The sequence below is a fragment of the Panulirus ornatus genome, chromosome 11, assembly GCF_036320965.1.
Source record: "Panulirus ornatus isolate Po-2019 chromosome 11, ASM3632096v1, whole genome shotgun sequence".
Taxonomy (NCBI): Eukaryota; Metazoa; Arthropoda; class Malacostraca; order Decapoda; family Palinuridae; genus Panulirus; species Panulirus ornatus.
In genome coordinates, this window is record NC_092234.1 from 64,741,752 (window position 1) to 64,764,582 (window position 22,831).

Here is a 22,831-nt window from a genome sequence, read left to right on the forward strand (position 1 = left end):
TGTGAAGAGCAAGGTTATTAGGTACAGCAGGGTTGAGGGACAAGCCAACTGGGAGGTAAGTTTGAATGGAGAAAAACTGGAGGAAGTGGTGTTTTAGATATTTGGGAGAGGATTTAGCAGTGGATGGAACCATGGAAGCAGAAGTGTGTGACAGGGTGGGGAGGTTCTGGAAGCGTTGAAGAATAAGTGGAAGGCGAGAACGTTATTTTGGAGAGCAAAAATGGTTCCAACAATGTTATATGGTTTCGAGGCATGGGCCATAGGTAGGGTTGCGCGGAGGAGGGTGGATGTGTTGGAAATGAGATGTTTGAGGACAGTATGTGGTGTGAGGTTATTTGATTAAGTAATGAAAGGGTAAGAGAGATTTGTGCTAATAAAAAATAGTGTGGTTGAGAGAGCAGAAATGGGTGTACTGAAATGATTTGGTCACATGGAGAGAATGAATGAGGAAAGATTGACAAAGAGGATATGTGTGTCAGAGGTGGAGGGAACGAGAAGTGGAAGACCAAATTGGAAATGGAAGGATGGAGTGAAAAAGATTTTGAGTGATCGGGGCCTGAACATGCAGGAGGGTGAAAGGCGTGCAAGGAATAGAATGAATTGGATCGATGTGATATACCGGGGTCGACTTGCTGTCAATGGATTGAACCAGGGCATGTGAAGCGTCTGGGGTAAACCATGGAAAGTTCTGTGGGGCCTGGATGTGGAAAGGGAGCAGTGGTTTCGGTGCGTTATTCATGACAACTAGAGACTGAGTGTGAACGAATGTGGCCTTTGTTATCTTTTTCTAGTGGTACCTCGCGCGCATGCTGGGGGAGGGGGTTGTTATTTCATGTGTGGCGGGGTGGCGACGAGAATGAATAAAGGCATCAAGTATGAATTATGTACATGTGTATATATGTATATGTCTGTGTATATATATATATATATATATATATATATATATATATATATATATATATATATATATATATATATATATATATAAGCAAATATACATACCTACACAGCTTTCCATGGTTTACCCCAGACGCTTCACATGCCTTGATTCAATCCACTGACAGCACGTCAACCCCGGTATACCACATCGCTCCAATTCACTCTATTCCTTGCCCTCCTTTCACCCTCCTGCATGTTCAGGCCCCGATCACACAAAATCTTTTTCACTCCATCTTTCCACCTCCAATTTGGTCTCCCTCTTCTCCTCGTTCCCTCTACCTCCGACACATATATCCTCTTGGTCAATCTTTCCTCACTCATTCTCTCCATGTGCCCAAACCATTTCAAAACACCCTCTTCTGCTCTCTCAACCACGCTCTTTTTATTTCCACACATCTCTCTTACCCTTACGTTACTTACTCGATCAAACCACCTCACACCACACATTGTCCTCAAACATCTCATTTCCAGCACATCCATCCTCCTGCGCACAACTCTATCCATAGCCCACGCCTCGCAACCATACAACATTGTTGGAACCACTATTCCTTCAAACATACCCATTTTTGCTTTCCGAGATACTGTTCTCGATTTCCACACATTCTTCAAGGCTCCCAGAATTTTCGCCCCCTCCCCCACCCTATGATCCACTTCCGCTTCCATGGTTCCATCCGCTGCCAGATCCACTCCCAGATATCTAAAACACTTTACTTCCTCCAGTTTTTCTCCATTCAAACTCACCTCCCAATTGACTTGACCCTCAACCCTACTGTACCTAATAACCTTGCTCTTATTCACATTTACTCTTAACTTTCTTCTTTCACACACTTTACCAAACTCAGTCACTAGCTTCTGCAGTTTCTCACATGAATCAGCCACCAGCGCTGTATCATCAGCGAACAACAACTGACTCACTTCCCAAGCTCTCTCATCCCCAACAGACTTCATACTTGCCCCTCTTTCCAAAACTCTTGCATTCACCTCCCTAACAACCCCATCCATAAACAAATTAAACAACCATGGAGACATCACACACCCCTGCCGCAAACCTACATTCACCGAGAACCAATCACTTTCCTCTCTTCCTACACGTACACATGCCTTACATCCTCGATAAAAACTTTTCACTGCTTCTAACAACTTTCCTCCCACACCATATATTCTTAATACCTTCCACAGAAGGTATATATATATATATATATATATATATATATATATATATATATATATATATATATATATATATATATATATATATATATATATATATATCCCTGGGGATAGGGGAGAAAGAATACTTCCCACGTATTCCCTGCGTGTCGTAGAAGGCGACTAAAAGGGGAGGGAGCGGGGGGCTGGAAATCCTCCCCTCTCGTTCTTTTTTTTTTTTGTTTTCCAAAAGAAGGAACAGAGAAGGGGGCCAGATGAGGATATTCCCTCAAAGGCCCAGTCCTCTGTTCTTAACGCTACCTCGCTAACGCGGGAAATGGCGAATAATTTGAAAGAAAGAAAAAAAGTATTAATACATGTGCATATATGTATATATCTGTGTATGTATATGTATGTAAACGTTGAACTGTATATGTATGTATATGTGCGTGTGTGGGCTTTTATGTATATGCATGTGTGTGTGTGGGTGGTTTGGGCAATTCTTTCGTCTGTTTCCTTGCGCTACCTCGCTAACGCGGGAGGGAGACAGCTACAAAGTTTAATAAAAATGAAATAATATATATATATATATATATATATATATATATATATATATATATATATATATATATATATATATATATATATCATTCATTGATTTTGGTGTAACCTAAAATCAACTATAGGAGCAGAAATATTTTTTAACATTGCACAGAATTTATATGTTTTTGTATTTATATGTTTATAGTTAGGGTCCCAACTCAGCATCTCCGAAAGAAAAAGATGATTTTTTTTTCGATGAAATTATCGCTCAAAATCTCTCACTGAATTAGTGAAGGGGGGGGACGATTGAAATTACTGGAAATGATAGAAAACATGAGAGAGAGAGAGAGAGAGAGAGAGAGAGAGAGAGAGAGAGAGAGAGAGAGAGAGAGAGAGAGAGAGAGAATGATAACAGGAGGGAGAGTTGAACCTGAGGACCGTGAGAGAGTGGTAAGGGAGGGTAGTGGCAGCCAAACCGCTTGTATCAGCTCCACGTCCAATATACCCCGGCACACCTGCGCTCGCACACTTGTACCTCCATACGAGTGCTCTCACACCTGCTCTCCTATACCTGCAAGTGCACCCTTTTGCTCCCAGACACATGCTCCCACACCTGTATCTCAACACCTGGGCTCTCACACCATCACTTATGTTCCCATCCGTATGCTCTCACACCTGCACCTCCACACCTGGGCTCTCACACCTGCACCTCCACACCTAGGCTCTCACACCTGCACCTCCACACCTAGGCTCTCACACCTGCTCCTCCACACCTGGGCTCTCACACCTGCACCTCCACACCTGGGCTCCCACACCTGCACCTCCACACCTGGGCTCTCACACCTGCACCTCCACACCTGGGCTCTCACACCTGCACCTCCACACCCGGGCTTCCACACCTGCACCTCCAAACCTGCACCTCCACACCTGGGCTCTCACACCTGCACCTCCACACCTGGGCTTCCACGCCTGCACCTCCACACCTGGGCTCTCACACTTGCACCTCCACACCTGCACCTCCACACCCGGGCTCCCACACCTGCACCTCCACACCTGGGCTCTTACACCTGCACCTCCACACCTGGGCTCTCATATCTGCACCTCCACACCTGGGCTCCCACACCTGCACCTCCGCACCTGGGTTGTCACACCTGCACCTCCACACCTGGGCTGTCACACCTGCACCTCCACACCTGGGCTCCCACACCTGCACCTCCACACCTGGGCTGTCACACCTGCACCTCCACACTTGGGCTCCCACACCTGCACCTCCACACCTTGGGCTGTCACACCTGCTCCTCCAAACGTGGGCTCCCACACCTGCACCTCCAAACGTGGGCTCCCACACCTGCACCTCCAAACCTGGGCTCCCACACCTGCACCTCCACACCTGGGCTCCCACACCTGCACCTCCACACCTGGGCTCTCACACCTGCACCTCCACACCTGGGCTCTCACACCTGCACCTCCACACCTGGGCTCCCACACCTGCACCTCCGCACCTGGGTCCCCACACCTGCACTTCCACACCTGGGCTCCCACACCTGCACCTCCACACTTGGGCTCCCACACCTGCACCTCCACACCTGAGCTCTCACACCTGGGCTCCCACACCTGTACCTCCACATCTGGGCTCCCACACCTGCACCTCCTCACCTGGGCTCTCACCTGCACCTCCACACCTGGGCTCCCACACCTGCACCTCCACACCTTGGGCTGTCACACCTGCTCCTCCAAACGTGGGCTCCCACACCTGCACCTCCAAACCTGGGCTCCCACACCTGCACCTCCAAACCTGGGCTCCCACACCTGCACCTCCACACCTGGGCTCCCACACCTGCACCTCCACACCTGGGCTCTCACACCTGCACCTCCACACCTGGGCTCTCACACCTGCACCTCCACACCTGGGCTCCCACACCTGCACCTCCGCACCTGGGTCCCCACACCTGCACTTCCACACCTGGGCTCCCACACCTGCACCTCCACACTTGGGCTCCCACACCTGCACCTCCACACCTGAGCTCTCACACCTGGGCTCCCACACCTGTACCTCCACATCTGGGCTCCCACACCTGCACCTCCTCACCTGAGCTCTCACCTGCACCTCCACACCTGGGCTCTCACACCTGCAGCTCCACACCTGGGCTCCCACACCTGCACCTCCACACCTGGGCCCTCACACCTGCACCTCCACACTTGGGGTCCCACACCTGCACCTCCACACCCGGGCTTCCACACCTGCACCTCCACACCTGACTCAAAAACTTTCACTTTCGCACCCAAATCTTATATGAGCACATACATTCCTCCACACCTGTTTGCACTTATATACACCTACACCCGTTCCTTTCACACACACACAAACCCGGGGAGGGCCACAGCTGCCTGGAGAGGGCCACAACAGTCTGGGGAGGGCCACAGCAGCCTGGGGAGGGACACAACAGACTGGGGAGGGCCACAACAGTCTGGGGAGGGCCACAGCAGCCTGGGGAGGGACACAACAGCCTGGGGAGGGCCACAACAGCCTGGGGAGGGCCACAACAGCCTAGGAAGGACCACAACAGCCTGGAGAGTGCCACAACAGTTTGGGGAGGGCCACAACAGCCTGGGGAGGGCCACAACAGTCTGGGGAGGGCCACAACAGTCTGGGGAGTGCCACAACAGCCTGGGGGGGGCCACAACAGCCTGGAGAGTGCCACAACAGTTTGGGGAGGGCCACAACAGCCTGGAGAGTGCCACAACAGCCTGGGGAGGGCCACAACAGCCTGGAGAGTGCCACACCAGCCTGGGGAGGGCCACAACAGCCTGGAGAGTGCCACAACAGTTTGGGGAGGGCCACAACAGCCTGGGGAGGGCCACAACAGTCTGGGGAGGGCCACAACAGCCTGGGGAGGGCCACAAAAGCCTGGGGAGGGCCACAACAGTCTGGGGAGGGCCACAACAGCCTGGGGAGGGCCACAACAGTCTGGGGAGGGCCACAACAGCCTGGGGAGGGCCACAACAGTCTGGTGAGGGTCACAACAGCCTGGGGAGGGCCACAACAGTCTGGGGAGGGCCACAACAGTCTGGGGAGGGCCACAACAGCCTGGGGAGGGCCACAACAGTCTCGTCCATGCTCACTGTTTGGTGGTCTACGGACGGCAGACTATAACAGCGATCTGATTGGCTGATTAAGATTAGGTTGTCCATTGTTAACGTCAGGTCACAATTCGAGGTTTATCGATAACGCTGTAAGGGTTTTAACGTTGCCGCTCTATCATCATGTTCTCATGCACTTCTTCCTGGATTAACCAAGTATGTATTCTAGGGTGTGTCTTACCCCGTAAAACAAGAATGCCTCAGTAAGTACACGATCAGAAAACGAAAACGATTCTTTCACTCTTAAAATCATGGAGGTGTGAAATTGACTGCACACACACACACACACACACACACACACACACACACACACACACACACACACACTCTGTGGGTTCAACTCCTGGGCGTGGCAGTCGGCCAACATCCAACCCAGGTGTTCATCCTTCCTCCGGGGCTGGTCGATAAATGGGGACCTGTCTTGGGGGGGGGGGGGGTATGTGTGTGTGTGTGTGTGTGCACACATTCATGGAGGTAAAGACATGGTATACATGTATAAAGAAGGTCAAGACAGCGCAACCTGAGTGTAAAACTCACTCCCTTTAACACACAAATAGTGATCACACACAGTGGTCAGAGAGAGAGAGAGAGAGAGAGAGAGAGAGAGAGTGGAGGAACATTCTTGGCCAGAAATAACGCTGATCCTGAACTATTTTTTTTTTTTTTTTTTTTTACAGAAGTGACCTTGCTCCTGCTCTTCCTACTTTCATCGGTTTTTCTTACCTCTTGAAATACCTCTGACCTTCAACACCCCGCCCCCCCATGCATGTACTATGCTGACACTTTACCTCACTGTGTATTTGTAGACATAATGCAAAACGCAAAACTTACAGTGACAAATTGTAAAATTAGACCTCTACAAACCATTAAATTCAGATATGCATTTGCAGATAACATGTCAAAACATTGTTGAATCTGTTTCTAGATAATAATGTAAGTATGAATATGATTAGGTCAACATGATAGGGAAAAAAAATTGACAGCGTTGCGATACTGGGACATTGTCAGTCTGGTTCGTTTACGTTACATTAGGCTACGTTATTTAGGCTACGTTACGTTAGGTTACGTTTACGTTAGGCGACGTTACGTTATTTGGGCATTTGTCTATCTTCTGTCAATGCTGATATCAACTTACAAATATTGAGGAAATTCATTTCAGTCGATTTGTTATCACTGTTGAAGTTTAATTCAGTAGAAGGCGAGTAAAGCAAGGAAGAGATTGAAAGAAAATGTGAAATTAGCCTAAAACAAGGAAAAATGTAAAAATTAATAGAAAGGATATCAAACCTTAGTGAAGGGCTCTTAGGATACAGTTTACATTTTCAATGTTATTTCATATTTTTCTTTCTTGCAATTGCATTTGCAGGACTAGACTGTATCATTCTCAGTCTAGAAGTTCAACATATTATTTGTAAGTCCAAGAAATGACTCAAAAGGAAATATAAGTTAAATGAATGTTTAATGAACTTCCAGATGAGAACGCACAGAAAAAAGTTCATGTTTGAACGCACCTTGGCTTCCATAACACACACTGCATTTGTGAACAAACCAGACATCAACCCAAATATTTATATTAACGCCAAAAACTTACGTATATCTTGTATCAGTGGGGAAATCAGGTGAGATTTTTATATGTTCCACTGAAATATGTCGTTTCATATAATCATTGTTCAGGAGTTTCTATGGTTAGGGTAGGGTAGGGTAGGTTAATTCTAATGAGGTTAATCTTTTCCTACGCTGGGTTAGCTTAATTTTAATTAGGCTAATTGGACGAACACATTGACTGACACAGTACATACTGGGTTGTGTGAGACTAGGGAAGATAAATAAAGTTACGAAAAATTATAAAGTTACAACATCGTAACTTTATATTCTGCCTCGAAAAAAATGATACTAAAAATATTTTTGAAGGAAATTTTAAGTCATTATAAATCCTTTACGAAATGGTATCGAAAGAAATAAGCTATTAAGAACAAACTGAACAGTGTATCCCAAAACAGTACTTTAGAGACGCAGACACAAATGAGATTAAAGTTACTATATATATATATATATATATATATATATATATATATATATATATATATATATATATATATATATATATATATTTTATCCCTGGGGATAGGGGAGAAAGAATACTTCCCACGTATTCCCTGCGTGTCGTAGAAGGCGACTAAAAGGGAAGGGAACGGGGGGCTGGAAATCCTCCCCTCTCAATTTTTTTTTCTTTTTTATTTTCCAAAAGAAGGAACAGAGAAGGGGGCCTGGTGAGGATATTCCCTAAAAGGCCCAGTCCTCTGTTCTTAACGCTACCTCGCTAATGCGGGAAATGGCGAATAGTATGAAAGAAAGAAAGATATATATATATATATATATATATATATATATATATATATATATATATATATATTATCCCTGGGGATAGGGGAGAAAGAATACTTCCCACGTATTCCCTGCTTGTCGTAGAAGGCGACTAAAAGGGGAGGGAGCGGGTGGCTGAAAATCCTCCACTCTCGTTTTTTTGATTTTCCAAAAGAATGAACAGAGAAGGGGGCCAGGTGAGGATAATCTCTCAAAGGTTCAGTCCTTTGTTCTTAATGCTACCTCGCTAATGCGGGAAATGGCGAATAGCATGAAATATACAATTATATAAGTAAAGAGTTTTAGATATCTGGGAGAGGATCTGGCAGCGGATGGAACCATGGAAGCGGAAGTGAATCATAGGGGGCGAAAATCCTGGGAGCCTTGAAGAATGTGTGGAAATCGAGAACATTATCTCCGAAAGCAAAAATGGGTGTGTTTGAAGGAATAGTGGTTCCAACAATGTTGTATGGTTGCGTGGCGTGGGCTGTGGATAGAGTTGTGCGCAGGAGGGTGGATGTGCTGGAAATGAGATGTTTGAGGACAATGTGTGGTGTGAGTTGGTTTGATCGAGTAAGTAATGTAAGGGTAAGAGAGATGTGTGGAAATAAAAAGAGCATGGTTGAGAGAGCAGAAGAGGGTGTTTTGAAATGGTTTGGGCACATGGAGAGAATGAGTGAGGAAAGATTGACCAAGAGGATATATGTGTCGGAGGTGGAGGGGACGAGGAGAAGTGGAACACCAAATTGGAGGTGGAAAGATGGAGTGAAAAAGATTCTAAGTGATCAGGGCCTGAACATGCAGGAGGGTGAAAGGCGGGCAAGGAATAGAGTGAATTGGATCGATGTGGTATACTGGGGTCGACGTGCTGTTAATGGATTGAATCAGGGCATGTGAAGCGTCTGGGGTAAACCATGGAAAGTTGTGTGGGGCCTCGATGTGGAAAGGGAGCTGTGGTTTCGAGCATTATTGCATGACAGCTAGAGACTGAGTGTGAATGAATGGGGCCTTTGTTGTCTTTTCCTAGCGCTACCTCGCACACATGAGGGGGGAGGGGGATGTTATTCCATGTTTGGCGAGGTGGCGATGGAAATGAATAAAGGCAGACAGTGTGAATTGTGTGCATGTGTATATATGTAGGTTATTATGTACAGGAGGGTTGAGGAACAAGTCAGTTGGGAGGTAAGTTTGAATGGAGAAAAACTGGAGGAAGAGAAGTGTTTTAGATATCTGGGAGTGGATTTGGCAGCGGATGGAACCATGGAAGCGGAAGTGAATCATAGGGTGGGGGAGGGGGCAAATGTTCTGGAAGCATTGAAGAATGTGTGGAAGTTGAGACCGTTATCTTGGAAAGCAAAAATGGGTATGTTTGAAGGAATTGCGGTTCCAACAATGTTATATGGTTGTCAGGCATGGGCTATAGATAGAGTTGTGCGGAAGAGGGTGGATGTGCTAGAAATGGGATGTTTGAGGACAATATGTGGTGTGAGGTGGTTTGATCGAGTAAGTAATAATAGGGTAAGAGAGATGTGTGGTAATAAAAAGAGTGTGGTTGAGAGAGCAAAAGAGGGTGTTTTGAAATGGTTTGGTCACATGGAGAGAGTGAGTGAGGAAAGATTGACCAAGAGGATATATGTGTCAGAGGTGGAGGGAACGAGAAGAAGTGGGAGACCAAATTGGAGGTGGAAAGATGGAGTGAAAAAAGATTCTGAGTGATTGGGGCCTGAGCATGCAGGAGGGTGAAAGGCGTGCAAGGAATAGAGTGAATTGGAAAGATGTAGTATACTGGGGTCGACATGCTGTCAATGGATTGAACCAGGGCATGTGAAGCGTCTGAGGTAAACCATGGAAAGCTTTGTGGGGCCTGGATGTGGAAAGGGAGATGTGGTTTTGGTGCATTATACATGACAGCTAGAGACTGAGTGTGAACGAATGTGGCCTTTGTTGTCTTCCTAGCGCCACCTCGCGCACATGCGGGGGGAGGGGGTTGTCATTTCATGTGTGGCGGGGTGGCGACGGGAATGAATAAAGGCAGACAGTATGAATTATATACATGTGTATATATGTATATGTCTGTGTGTGTATATTTATGTATACGCGGACGTGTATGTATGTACATGTGGATGTGGGTGGGTTGGGCCATTCTTTCGTCTGTTTCCTTGCGCTACCTCGCTAACGCGGGAGACAGCTGATTCATGTGAGAAACTGCAGAAGCTGGTGACTGAGTTTGGTAAAGTGTGTGGAAGAAGAAAGTTAAGAGTAAATGTGAATAAGAGCAAGGTTATTAGGTACAGTAGGGTTCAGGGTCAAGTCAATTGGGAGGTGAGTTTGAATGGAGAAAAACTGGAGGAAGTGAAGTGTTTTAGATATCTGGGAGTGGATCTGGCAGCGGATGGAACCATGGAAGCGGAAGTGGATCATAGGGTGGGGGAGGGGGCGAAAATTCTGGGGGCCTTGAAGAATGTGTGGAAGTCGAGAACATTATCTCGGAAAGCAAAAATGGGTATGTTTGAAGGAATAGTGGTTCCAAAAATGTTGTATGGTTGCGAGGCGTGGGCTATGGATAGAGTTGTGCGCAGGAGGATGGATGTGCTGGAAATGAGATGTTTCAGGACAATGTGTGGTGTGAGGTGGTTTGATCGAGTGATTAACGTAAGGGTAAGAGAGATGTGTGGAAATAAAAAGAGCGTGGTTGAGAGAGCAGAAGAGGGTGTTTTGAAGTGGTTTGGGCACATGGAGAGGATGAGTGAGGAAAGATTGACCAAGAGGATATATGTGTCGGAGGTGGAGGGAACAAGGAGAAGAGGGAGACCAAATTGGAGGTGGAAAGATGGAGTGAAAAAGATTTTGTGTGATCGGGGCCTGAACATGCAGGAGGGTGAAAGGAGGGCAAGGAATAGAGTGAAATGGAGCGATGTGGTATACCGGGGTTGACGTGCTGTCAGTGGATTGAATCAAGGCATGTGAAGCGTCTGGGGTAAACCATGGAAAGCTGTGTAGGTATGTATATTTGCGTGTGTGGACGTATGTATATACATGTGTATGGGGGGGGTTGGGCCATTTCTTTCGTCTGTTTCCTTGCGCTACCTCGCAAACGCGGGAGACAGCGACAAAGTATAATAAAATATAAATAAAAAAAAAAAAAAAATATATAGATATATATATATATATATATATATATATATATATATATATATATATATATATATATATATATATATATATAAATTCCACTGCAATACCATCCAAACCTGCTGCCTTGCCGGCTTTCATCTTCCGCAAAGCTTTTACTACCTCTTCTCTGTTTACCAAATCATTTTCCCTAACCCTCTCACTTTGCACACCACCTCGAACAAAACACCCTATATCTGCCACTCTGTCATCAAACACATTCAACAAACCTTCAAAATACTCACTCCATCTCCTTCTCACATCACCACTACTTGTTATCACCTCCCCATTTGCGCCCTTCACTGAAGTTCCCATTTGCTCCCTTGTCTTACGCACTTTATTTACCTCCTTCCAGAACATCTTTTTATTCTCCCTAAAATTTAATGATACTCTCTCACCCCAACTCTCATTTGCCCTTTTTTTTCACCTCTTGCACCTTTCTCTTGACCTCCTGTCTCTTTCTTTTATACATCTCCCACTCAATTGCATTTTTTCCCTGCAAAAATCGTCCAAATGCCTCTCTCTTCTCTTTCACTAATTAAAAAAGGGGGTGACTGTATTGTTGACTGGTTGGTAAGGTTATTTAATGTATGTATGACTCATGGTGAGGTGCCTGAGGATTGGCGGAATGCGTGCATAGTGCCATTGTACAAAGGCAAAGGGGATAAGAGTGAGTGCTCAAATTACAGAGGTATAAGTTTGTTGAGTATTCCTGGTAAATTATATGGGAGGGTATTGATTGAGAGGGTGAAGGCATGTACAGAGCATCAGATTGGGGAAGAGCAGTGTGGTTTCAGAAGTGGTAGAGGATGTGTGGATCAGGTGTTTGCTTTGAAGAATGTATGTGAGAAATACTTAGAAAAGCAAATGGATTTGTATGTAGCAATTATGGATCTGGAGAAGGCATATGATAGAGTTGATAGAGATGCTCTGTGGAAGGTATTAAGAATATATGGTGTGGGAGGCAAGTTGTTAGAAGCAGTGAAAAGTTTTTATCGAGGATGTAAGGCATGTGTACGTGTAGGAAGAGAGGAAAGTGATTGGTTCTCAGTGAATGTAGGTTTGCGGCAGGGGTGTGTGATGTCTTCATGGTTGTTTAATTTGTTTATGGATGGGGTTGTTAGTGAGGTGAATGCAAGAGTTTTGGAAAGAGGGGCAAGTATGAAGTCTGTTGGAGATGAGAGAGCTTGGGAAGTGAGTCAGTTGTTGTTCGCTGATGATACAGCGCTGGTGGCTGATTTATGTGAGAAACTGCAGAAGCTGGTGACTGAGTTTGGTAAAGTGTGTGAAAGAAGAAAGTTAAGAGTAAATGTGAATAAGAGCAAGGTTATTAGGTATAGTAGGGTTGAGGGTCAAGTCAATTGGGAAGTGAGTCTGAATGGAGAAAAACTGGAGGAAGTGAAGTGTTTTAGATATCTGGGAGTGTATCTGGCAGCGGATGGAACCATGGAAGCGGAAGTGGATCATAGGGTGGGGTAGGGGGCGAAAATTCTGGGAGCCTTGAAGAATGTGTGGAAGTCGAGAACATTATCTCGGAAAGCAAAAATGGGTATGTTTGAAGGAATAGTGGTTCCAACAATGTTGTATGGTTGCAAGGCGTGGGCTATGGATAGAGTGGTGCGCAGGAGGATGGATGTGCTGGAAATGAGATGTTTGAGGACAATGTGTGGTGTGAGGTGGTTTGATCGAGTAAGTAACGTAAGGGTAAGAGAGATGTGTGGAAATAAAAAGAGCGTGGTTGAGAGAGCAGAAGAGGGTGTTTTGAAATGGTTTGGGCACATGGAGAGAATGAGTGAGGAAAGATTGACCAAGAGGATATATGTGTCGGAGGTGGAGGGAACGAGGAGAAGAGGGAGACCAAATTGGAGGTGGAAAGATGGAGTGAAAAAGATTTTGTGTGATCGGGGCCTGAACATGCAGGAGGGTGAAATGAGGGCAAGGAATAGAGTGAATTGGAGCGATGTGGTATACCGGGGTTGACGTGCTGTCAGTGGATTGAATCAGGGCATGTGAAGCGTCTGAGGTAAACCATGGAAAGCTGTGTAGGTATGTATATTTGCGTGTGTGGACGTATGTATATACATGTGTATGGGGGTATGTTGGGCTATTTCTTTCGTCTGTTTCCTTGCGCTACCTCGCAAACGCGGGAGACAGCGACAAAGCAAAAAAAAAAAAAAAAAAACATATATATATATATATATATATATATATATATATATATATATATATATATATATATATATATATATATATATATATATATCAGTTCCTTCTTTTGAAAAAAAACACAAAAAAAAGGGGAGGATTTCCAGCCCCCCGCTCCCTCTCCTTTTAGTCGCCTTCTACGGCACGCAGGGAATACGTGGGAAGTATTCTTTCTCCCCTATCCCCAGGGATAATATATATATATATATATATATATATATATATATATATTATCCCTGGGGATAGGGGAGAAAGAATACTTCCCACGTATTCCCTGCGTGTCGTAGAAAGCGACTAAAAGGGAAGGGAGCGGGGGGCTGGAAATCCTCCCCTCTCATTTTTTTTTTTTTTTCCAAAAGAAGGAACAGAGAAGGGGGCCAGGTGAGGATATTCACTCAAAGGCCCAGTCCTCTGTTCTTAACGCTACCTCGTTAATACGGGAAATGGCGAATAGTATAAAAGAAAAGAATATATATATATATATATATATATATATATATATATATATATATATATATATATATATATATATATATATATATATATATACTTCCCACGTATTCCCTGCGTGCCGTAGAAGGCGACTAAAAGGGGAGGGAGCGGGGGCTGGAAATCCTCCCCTCTCATTATTTTTTTTTAATTTTCCAAAAGAAGGAACAGAGAAGGGGGCCAGGTGAGGATATTCCCTCAAAGGCCCAGTTCTCTGTTCTTAACGCTACCTCGCTAAAGCGGGAAATGGCGAATAGTTTGAAAGAAAAAGATATATATATATATATATATATATATATATATATATATATATATATATATATATATATATATATATATATATATATATTGTCTCACAGTAAAGGGATGTATTCTGAAAAGGAACATTTGGGAACTTGATGGGATAAACATTACCACAGATTCTGATCAGTACTTAATAATGATGATAACATTATATTAAAGAAAGGAGTTAATTGACAAGGGTTTGTCATGATACACAATAGAAGCCTCTTACTGGAGGAGGTGCTTGACCTCTGACCCAGACGACCTGCAGGTCATCCACCCCCGACCCCCGCTGCAGGTCTCCCGAGGCGAAGGTTATGCGTGACGCCTCTCCCGCCATTATGCACGGAGGAAAGTTGCCAGATTTCTTGGTTGTTTGTCCGGCTCACGCAAACAGTAGAAGACATGTTCTCCCAAACCAATACTGCAATCGTCAAAGCTATGTTCAAACATATATATATATATATATATATATATATATATATATATATATATATATATATATATATATATATATATGTATATATATATTTTTTTTTTATTATACTTTGTCGCTGTCTCCCGCGTTTGCGAGGTAGCGCAAGGAAACAGACGAAAGAAATGGCCCAACCCCCCCCCATACACATGTATATACATACGTCCACACACGCAAATATACATACCTACACAGCTTTCCATGGTTTACCCCAGACGCTTCACATGCCCTGATTCAATCCACTGACAGCACGTCAACCCCAGTATACCACATCGCTCCAATTCACTCTATTCCTTGCCCTCCTTTCACCCTCCTGCATGTTCAGGCCCCGATCACACAAAATCTTTTTCACCCCATCTTTCCACCTCCAATTTGGTCTCCCTCTTCTCCTTGTTCCTTCCACCTCCGACACATATATCCTCTTGGTCAATCTTTCCTCACTCATCCTCTCCATGTGCCCAAACCACTTCAGAACACCCTCTTCTGCTCTCTCAACCACGCTCTTTTTATTTCCACACATCTCTCTTACCCTTACGTTACTCACTCGATCAAACCACCTCACACCACACATTGTCCTCAAACATCTCATTTCCAGCACATCCATCCTCCTGCGCACAACTCTATCCATAGCCCACGCCTCGCAACCATACAATATTGTTGGAACCACTATTCCTTCAAACATACCCATTTTTGCTTTCCGAGATAATGTTCTCGACTTCCACACATTCTTCAAGGCCCCCAGGATTTTCGCCCCCTCCCCCACCCTATGATCCACTTCCGCTTCCATGGTTCCATCCGATGCCAGATCCACTCCCAGATATCTAAAACACTTCACTTCCTCCAGTTTTTCTCCATTCAAACTCACCTCCCAGTTGACTTGACCCTGAACCCTACTGTACCTAATAACCTTGCTCTTATTCACATTTACTCTTAACTTTCTTCTTCCACACACTTTTCCATACTCAGTCACCAGCTTCTGCAGTTTCTCACATGAATCAGCCACCAGCGCTGTATCATCAGCGAACAACAACTGACTCACTTCCCACGCTCCCTCATCCCCAACAGACTTCATACTTGCCCCTCTTTCCAAAACTCTTGCATTTACCTCCCTAACAACCCCATCCATAAACAAATTAAACAACCATGGAGACATCACACACCCCTGCCGCAAACCTACATTCACTGAGAACCAATCACTTTCCTCTCTTCCTACACGTACACATGCCTTACATCCTCGATAAAAACTTTTCACTGCTTCTAACAACTTTCCTCCCACACCATATATGCTTAATACCTTCCACAGAGCATCTCTATCAACTCTATCATATGCCTTCTCCAGATCCATAAATGCTACATACAAATCCATTTGCTTTTCTAAGTATTTCTCACATACATTCTTCAAAGCAAACACCTGATCCACACATCCTCTACCACTTCTGAAACCACACTGCTCTTCCCCAATCTGATGCTCTGTACATGCCTTCACCCTCTCAATCAATACCCTCCCATATAATTTACCAGGAATACTCAACAAACTTATACCTCTGTAATTTGAGCACTCACTCTTATCCCCTTTGCCTTTGTACAATATATATATATATATATATATATATATATATATATATATATATATATATATATAGATAGATAGAGAGAGAGAGAGAGAGAGAGAGAGAGAGAGAGAGAGAGAGAGAGAGAGAGAGAGAGAGAGGCTGTATCACTCAGAGTACAATCTCGTCAAAGAACTTTTCACTCTAGAGTAGTCAGCATATCCCTGTTACTGTAATCAGCGTATCCCTGGGCTGCAGGAGCCTTCAGAAAGGTCTCGGATTACACTGGACACTTTCATAGAAATTGGGACAGGGTTAAGGATACGGCGACCGCTCGGCTATGCTGACCATAATAGGGGTTACAGGGGGTTCGAATCCTTGTTGTTGGAGGGCATAATGTGTCCTGTGAAAGTCCGCGTTTCTTTGCTCGATATATCCACATTTCTTACCTTCCCGCCCTATTTTTTTTTTATTTTGGTTCTTACAAAGTGTGGGGAAAAAGTGTCGTAATAAGTCATAAAGTGTAGTGATGTTATGCGTGTTTTTTTTTTAGGGTAAGTTCAAGGCAGCTGAGAATTAATTATTTTGTTTCTCCACTGTTGTATATATATATATATATATATATATATATATATATATATATATATATATATATATATATATATATATATATATATATCATCCCTGGGGATAGAGGAGGAAGAATACTTCCCACGTATTCCCTGCATGTCGTAAAAAGCGACTAAAAGGGGAGGGAGCGGGGGACTGGAAATCCTCCCCTCCAGTTTTTACTTTTACAAAAGGAACAGAGAAGGGGGCCAAGTTCGGATATTCCCTCATGGGCTCAGTCCTCTGTTCTTATCGCTACCTCGCTAACGCGGGAAATGGCGAAGAGAGAGAGAGAGAGAGAGAGAGAGAGAGAGAGAGAGAGAGAGAGAGAGAGAGAGAGGTATTAGCCCGCTTTTATATTCAATTTGTGAATATTTCACAACCAACAGACGTGAAAAATGTCTATTACGTATTTTTAGACAAGTAAATATGGTCAAATGATATTTCAAAAGTATCCGAGGAACCTTCTTAGGAATGCATGTTTCTATTTATTGGGAAATCATCTGTAAGAATATTAGTCCATTGAGTCTTTCTAACACTCTGCGGGATGAATATTGGTGTCAAACTTCTGGTCTTTATTCACTTCGTGGATAGAAATGTACAAGTAATGAATGACATTTGTATACACCGATTGTTATCATTCGGGAGCCGAAACAGCGTTCTTCGTAACGAATTATACCAGTAGGTTTCATATCTGGCGAATATAAACCACAATACTTCTAAAGAAAACAACTTAGAATACAAAATTCTTTTAATGATACAAACAATATTTCGTGTTAGTTCAAGAACGCGTTGCCAATTCTTAAATAGATGGCGACAGTGCGTAGGCGCTGGCAACACAATGAAGTATATTTTGCTCATGTTAGCCCGTGACTCGCAGTGATCTTTTATTCTATACTTATAATATCTTTTGATATTCATGTCAAGTCTCTGACCTCACCTCAGCCCTGAGAATGTCGCTTGCTCCAGTTTCCATGTTGATCTAAATAATGACTAGGTATTGCCACATGATGATAGATACATGCTACCATTGTCACTCCCTTTCATCTCTTGTTATTCTTTCAGAAATTTATGTCAATAGTTGAACGTTTCTAATATATATATATATATATATATATATATATATATATATATGCTATGAGATTCTGGCCAGAAGAATAAATCACAAGGAATTGTGAATATATTGAACCAGATAGACGAATGCGTTTGGGGAAAAAATCAATTAAGACCTTAGGATAACGATAACCTTAGTTTCCCGGTGAACTCTCATTAACCACGAATCGTTAAGCAGTGTTAACCTCTGGAAGTCGTCAAAGTTGGAGGCTGATCTAAAATGAGGAAGTCATACTGACGTGTGACTTGGTATGTGTGTCACCTCACAGTGAGGTCAAGATCAAAACTTGCACTCTATTATTCCATTGCGGGTTGCCATGCCTTATGAATGACCATGTTAACGAATTGATAGTATCTTAAGGCAGCAGAATAACGGGAAAACAGATCAATTATATTCTGTGAGAGTAGACAATAAAGTGACAAGCTATAAAAAAAAGAAAATGTCAAAAGTAGAAATTTCCATATATCATGTATGTAATAATCGGGTAAAAGGAATAGCGTGTACGCCAAGCAGAATAAACGATTTTCCTTTCAAGGAATTGTTCTTAATTACCCATTTTCTTGAACACTCAGTGGTTAGCGTTACCAACTACGAGGGTAAAGACATGGGACATTTGTACAGGGTTAAGAGACGGGGCAACACCAACGTAAACTTCCTAACATACAAGCAGTAATTACAAATACAAGTAAAAATGTAGAAAAATCATAATTATATTGTGTAGCTTTGAATTATCACCGTTAAGTAGTACATTACTAAAAAAAATATATTAAAGCTAGCATGTTCGGGGAAAAGAGATATATTTTGAAGAGGATAATGTTAGCTTTTAACTCCAATTTAATAGGATCAGTTTTTTTTGTTGATCGATTCCTCAAAAACCGTTTGAAAAGTCCGGTTTAGCAAAGTTGGATATGAGTTGTCATGGAAGTCCAGCCTTATAAGGTAAGACACCTATACTGATGTGGACCGAGACATTAAGACACACTGACCTTAATGAAAGGTGTTAAAGCTGACGCGATTATATGGCTGGGCGATAATAAGGCTAGGCTAGGTTTCCGGGAAATATAGTGTACAGTTGTAGAGCATTGAAGTAATAGACGTGAACAGACAGACGGGTTAGAGACTGCTGTTAGGAGGTCTGAATTACTGGTTCAGAATGATTTAGGAAACTGATGGAAGTGAAAAAGAAAAACATGGGAGAAGATGGAGTTGGTAGTTGCAGTGGTCTTGCGAACGGATATGCTCGATGTACCGCGATGTGCGGTAATGTGTGTTGTACTATCCGTGGAGATAGATATGCTGAAATATTTAGGTGTGGGCTGGAGTGGATAGAATATGAAATCATGAAAGTATAGGAAAGCCAATAGAGATTGATGCAGGAATTCAAAATAATTCTAAAAAGTTCTTTCCTTGCTCCTTGTTAATCCTCACTAATATATTGGTTAAGCCTGGCACTAATGTGGACTGGAGCCTCCAACATTTGAATATATATATATATATATATATATATATATATATATATATATATATATATATATTTTTCTTTTTCTTTCATACTATTTGCCATTTCCCGCGAGGTAGCGTTAAGAACAGAGGACTGGGTCTTTGAGGGAATATCCTCACCTGGCCCTCTTCTCTGTTCCTTCCACCTCCGACACATATATCCTCTTGGTCAATCTTTCCTCACTCATTCTCTCCATGTGCCCAAACCATTTTAAAACACCCTCTTCTGCTCTCTCAACCACGCTCTTTTTATTTCCACACATCTCTCTTACCCTTACGTTACTTACTCGATCAAACCACCTCACACCACACATTGTCCTCAAACATCTCATTTCCAGCACATCCATCCTCCTGCGCACAACTCTATCCATAGCCCACGCCTCGCAACCATACAACATTGTTGGAACTACTATTCCTTCAAACATACCCATTTTTGCTTTCCGGGATAATGTTCTCGACTTCCACACATTTTTCAAGGCTCCCAAAATTTTCGCCCCCTCCCCCACCCTATGATCCACTTCCGCTTCCATGGTTCCATCCGCTGGGGATAGGGGAGAAAGAATACTTCCCACGTATTCCCTGCGTGTCGTAGAAGGCGACTAAAAGGGAAGGGAGCGGGGGGCTGGAAATCCTCCCCTCTCATTTTTTTTTTTTTTTTGAAAAAAAAAAAAGATATATATATATATATATATATATATATATATATATATATATATATATATATATATATATATATATATATAAGTGAAGTGTTTTAGATATCTGGGAGTGGATCTGGCAGCGGATGGAACCATGGAAGCGGAAGTGGATCATAGGGTGGGGGAGGGGGCGAAAATTCTGGGAGCCTTGAAGAATGTGTGGAAGTCGAGAACATTATCTCGGAAAGCAAAAATGGGTATGTTTGAAGGAATAGTGGTTCCAACAATGTTGTATGGTTGCGAGGAGTGGACTATGGATAGAGTTGTGCGCAGGAGGATGGATGTGCTGGAAATGAGATGTTTGAGGACAATGTGTGGTGTGAGATGGTTTGATCGAGTAAGTAACGTAAGGGTAAGAGAGATGTGTGGAAATAAAAAGAGCGTGGTTGAGAGAGCAGAAGAGGGTGTTTTGAAATGGTTTGGTCACATGGAGAGAATGAGTGAGGAAAGATTGACCAAGAGGATATATGTGTCGGAGGTGGAGGGAACGAGGAGAAGAGGGAGACCAAATTGGAGGTGGAAAGATGGAGTGAAAAAGATTTTGTGTGATCGGGGCCTGAACATGCAGGAGTATATATATTGATAGTGTTAGGCGAGGCGAAAGGAAGAAGGAACCCGGTGTGATGGTGAGAAGGTGAACATTTACAAGGACAACAAGGCTCTGTACGTGAAGATTGTTTACAATGGGATTTAGACCTTTTAGTATTGACAGAGGACGTCTGTTAACAAATGTGAGTGGCCAAGGTTGACGTTAAGAAAATATGGATAGAGAGGTAGACCGCTTGAGGCGAAGAGAAGCATTACGTAAAGCCAGCTATTCGCTGATCCGTTGTTGCAGCTGCAGGGGCGCGGGTCTTGTCTGGTCTGGTCTGGTCTAACCCTGGGAGACTGTAAGGCATTTATAATCGTGTGTAGGCGGACGTGGGTGTTGGTGGGTGGGGTGAGTGACCTATGTTGTCAACCTGAAATTGTCCATTTGAAGCCAAGGCCCAGTGGTCATTACGCATATAGCCATACGTCTGGCAGCCTCCACCATACCTTTGTCCACAAGTAGCCTCAGACTCTCGTTTATGTTGACTGAATATTCAGCTCTTACATGCAGCCTGTATGTTTGTTTACTGTACACATCTCTTTCGACTTTTCATTAAAGTAAATCTTACAAAATACTTACAGTGGACTCAATAACACCAGACATGGGAAAGATTGTTAATACCAGGGGGGTGTAATAGTTGTCTGTATTCGAAACATGTCCTCGCTCATGCGAGTTAGATCTGTGCACGAACATGGGGATACAAGCACTCAAGTAGCCTTGGTGTTCCTGCACCAACAAGCCTCTTAGCTGCTGCTGACAACACACAGCCACGCTCACAAGGTCACCGTGCTACCAGCACCAACGGTTGGGTAAGGCTATCTCTGTCTCAAACCACGGTCATCCGTAACTAGTGGGGATCACAACAGATGTTAATCAAGAGGCCTTTAACCACTGCCTGCTACGAATAAACTTTATACATATTCCTGTACACATTTTTTCTTTAGCCAAACATTTTACCTATAACTTTATAATCTTCACTTGCTAACATATATGATATAATTTTCTTTCATTATTATTTTCTAATCGAGATGAACATACATTAAGAGCGCGATGTATGTAAATCATACAGTGAGAGTTTAGATTATACAAGGAGGTGTAGCCAAGTGTACCAGAGTTTGTGAAGAGGCAGTTTGGGTTCTCTTTATGGCTAGGGGCTTCCTGCTCCTCTACGCCAAGGTGGTTCACTGCTGCGTAATCTGGTTTATGGTTACATATTTTCAAATGATTGGAAAATATCATTAGAAAGTTTGAGGGCATGTATTTTGTGTTTTAATGTGCTCTTCTTAACGCCTTTGCAGCCATCCTGCATTAGCCTGGAGGATTTTTTTCATTGTTTAGTCTTCCTCGTTCTCTCTCCAACCTCGCTGTCTGTAAATATACCCCACCTCTCTCTCCCTCTCTCTCTCTCTCTCTCTCTCTCTCTCTCTCTCTTACCTGGGACCAGCGCAGCCCGCGTGGTCCCGCAGACAAAGACCCAGTTGGAATTTCCTCCTACGGCTTCCAACGGCGTCACCTGCCGGCATGTTAGATGACGTCGCACTGAACCACACACACCTCTCGGACGACGGCGTCACACTTCGTACATGCGTGTCACCCAGCGTTGTCAAATGGTATTGTGTAAAACTTATTTGAATTAGGGTCGTCGCTTCTATGCTCATATATTTCGTCACATGACGCCTTCATAAAGCTGTGGTTACATCACTTGGTGTCATCACATGCGTCACTACATCGTCGTCACCTGGTATTGCGATGTGGTGCGCCACATTGCATCGTCACAACGCCATCTTATAGCGTTATCACGTACCATCACTTAATCTTAGATTGTTACATAGCGTCACATTATCATCATATCACCATCATATACCTCTGTCGCAAGGGAACGTCAAAGTTATAATATAACTTCACTTAACACAAGGCATCTTAATAGCCATGTGATTGAAAATGAGTGATATATATATATATATATATATATATATATATATATATATATATATATATATATATATATAT

The 22,831-nt window shown here is 43.5% G+C and overlaps 1 long non-coding RNA gene across 1 annotated transcript in view; it reads right to left on the reverse strand.

The window, feature by feature from the left end:
- The window catches only part of LOC139751119 (uncharacterized), a 30,672-nt gene extending 8,042 nt beyond the window's left edge, over nucleotides 1–22,630 (reverse strand). The window contains exon 1 of the long non-coding RNA XR_011713288.1: nucleotides 22,256–22,630. This is a non-coding gene — a long non-coding RNA (uncharacterized lncRNA). The remainder of the gene's footprint in view (nucleotides 1–22,255) is intronic.
- Between the last annotated feature and the right edge of the window lie 201 nt (nucleotides 22,631–22,831).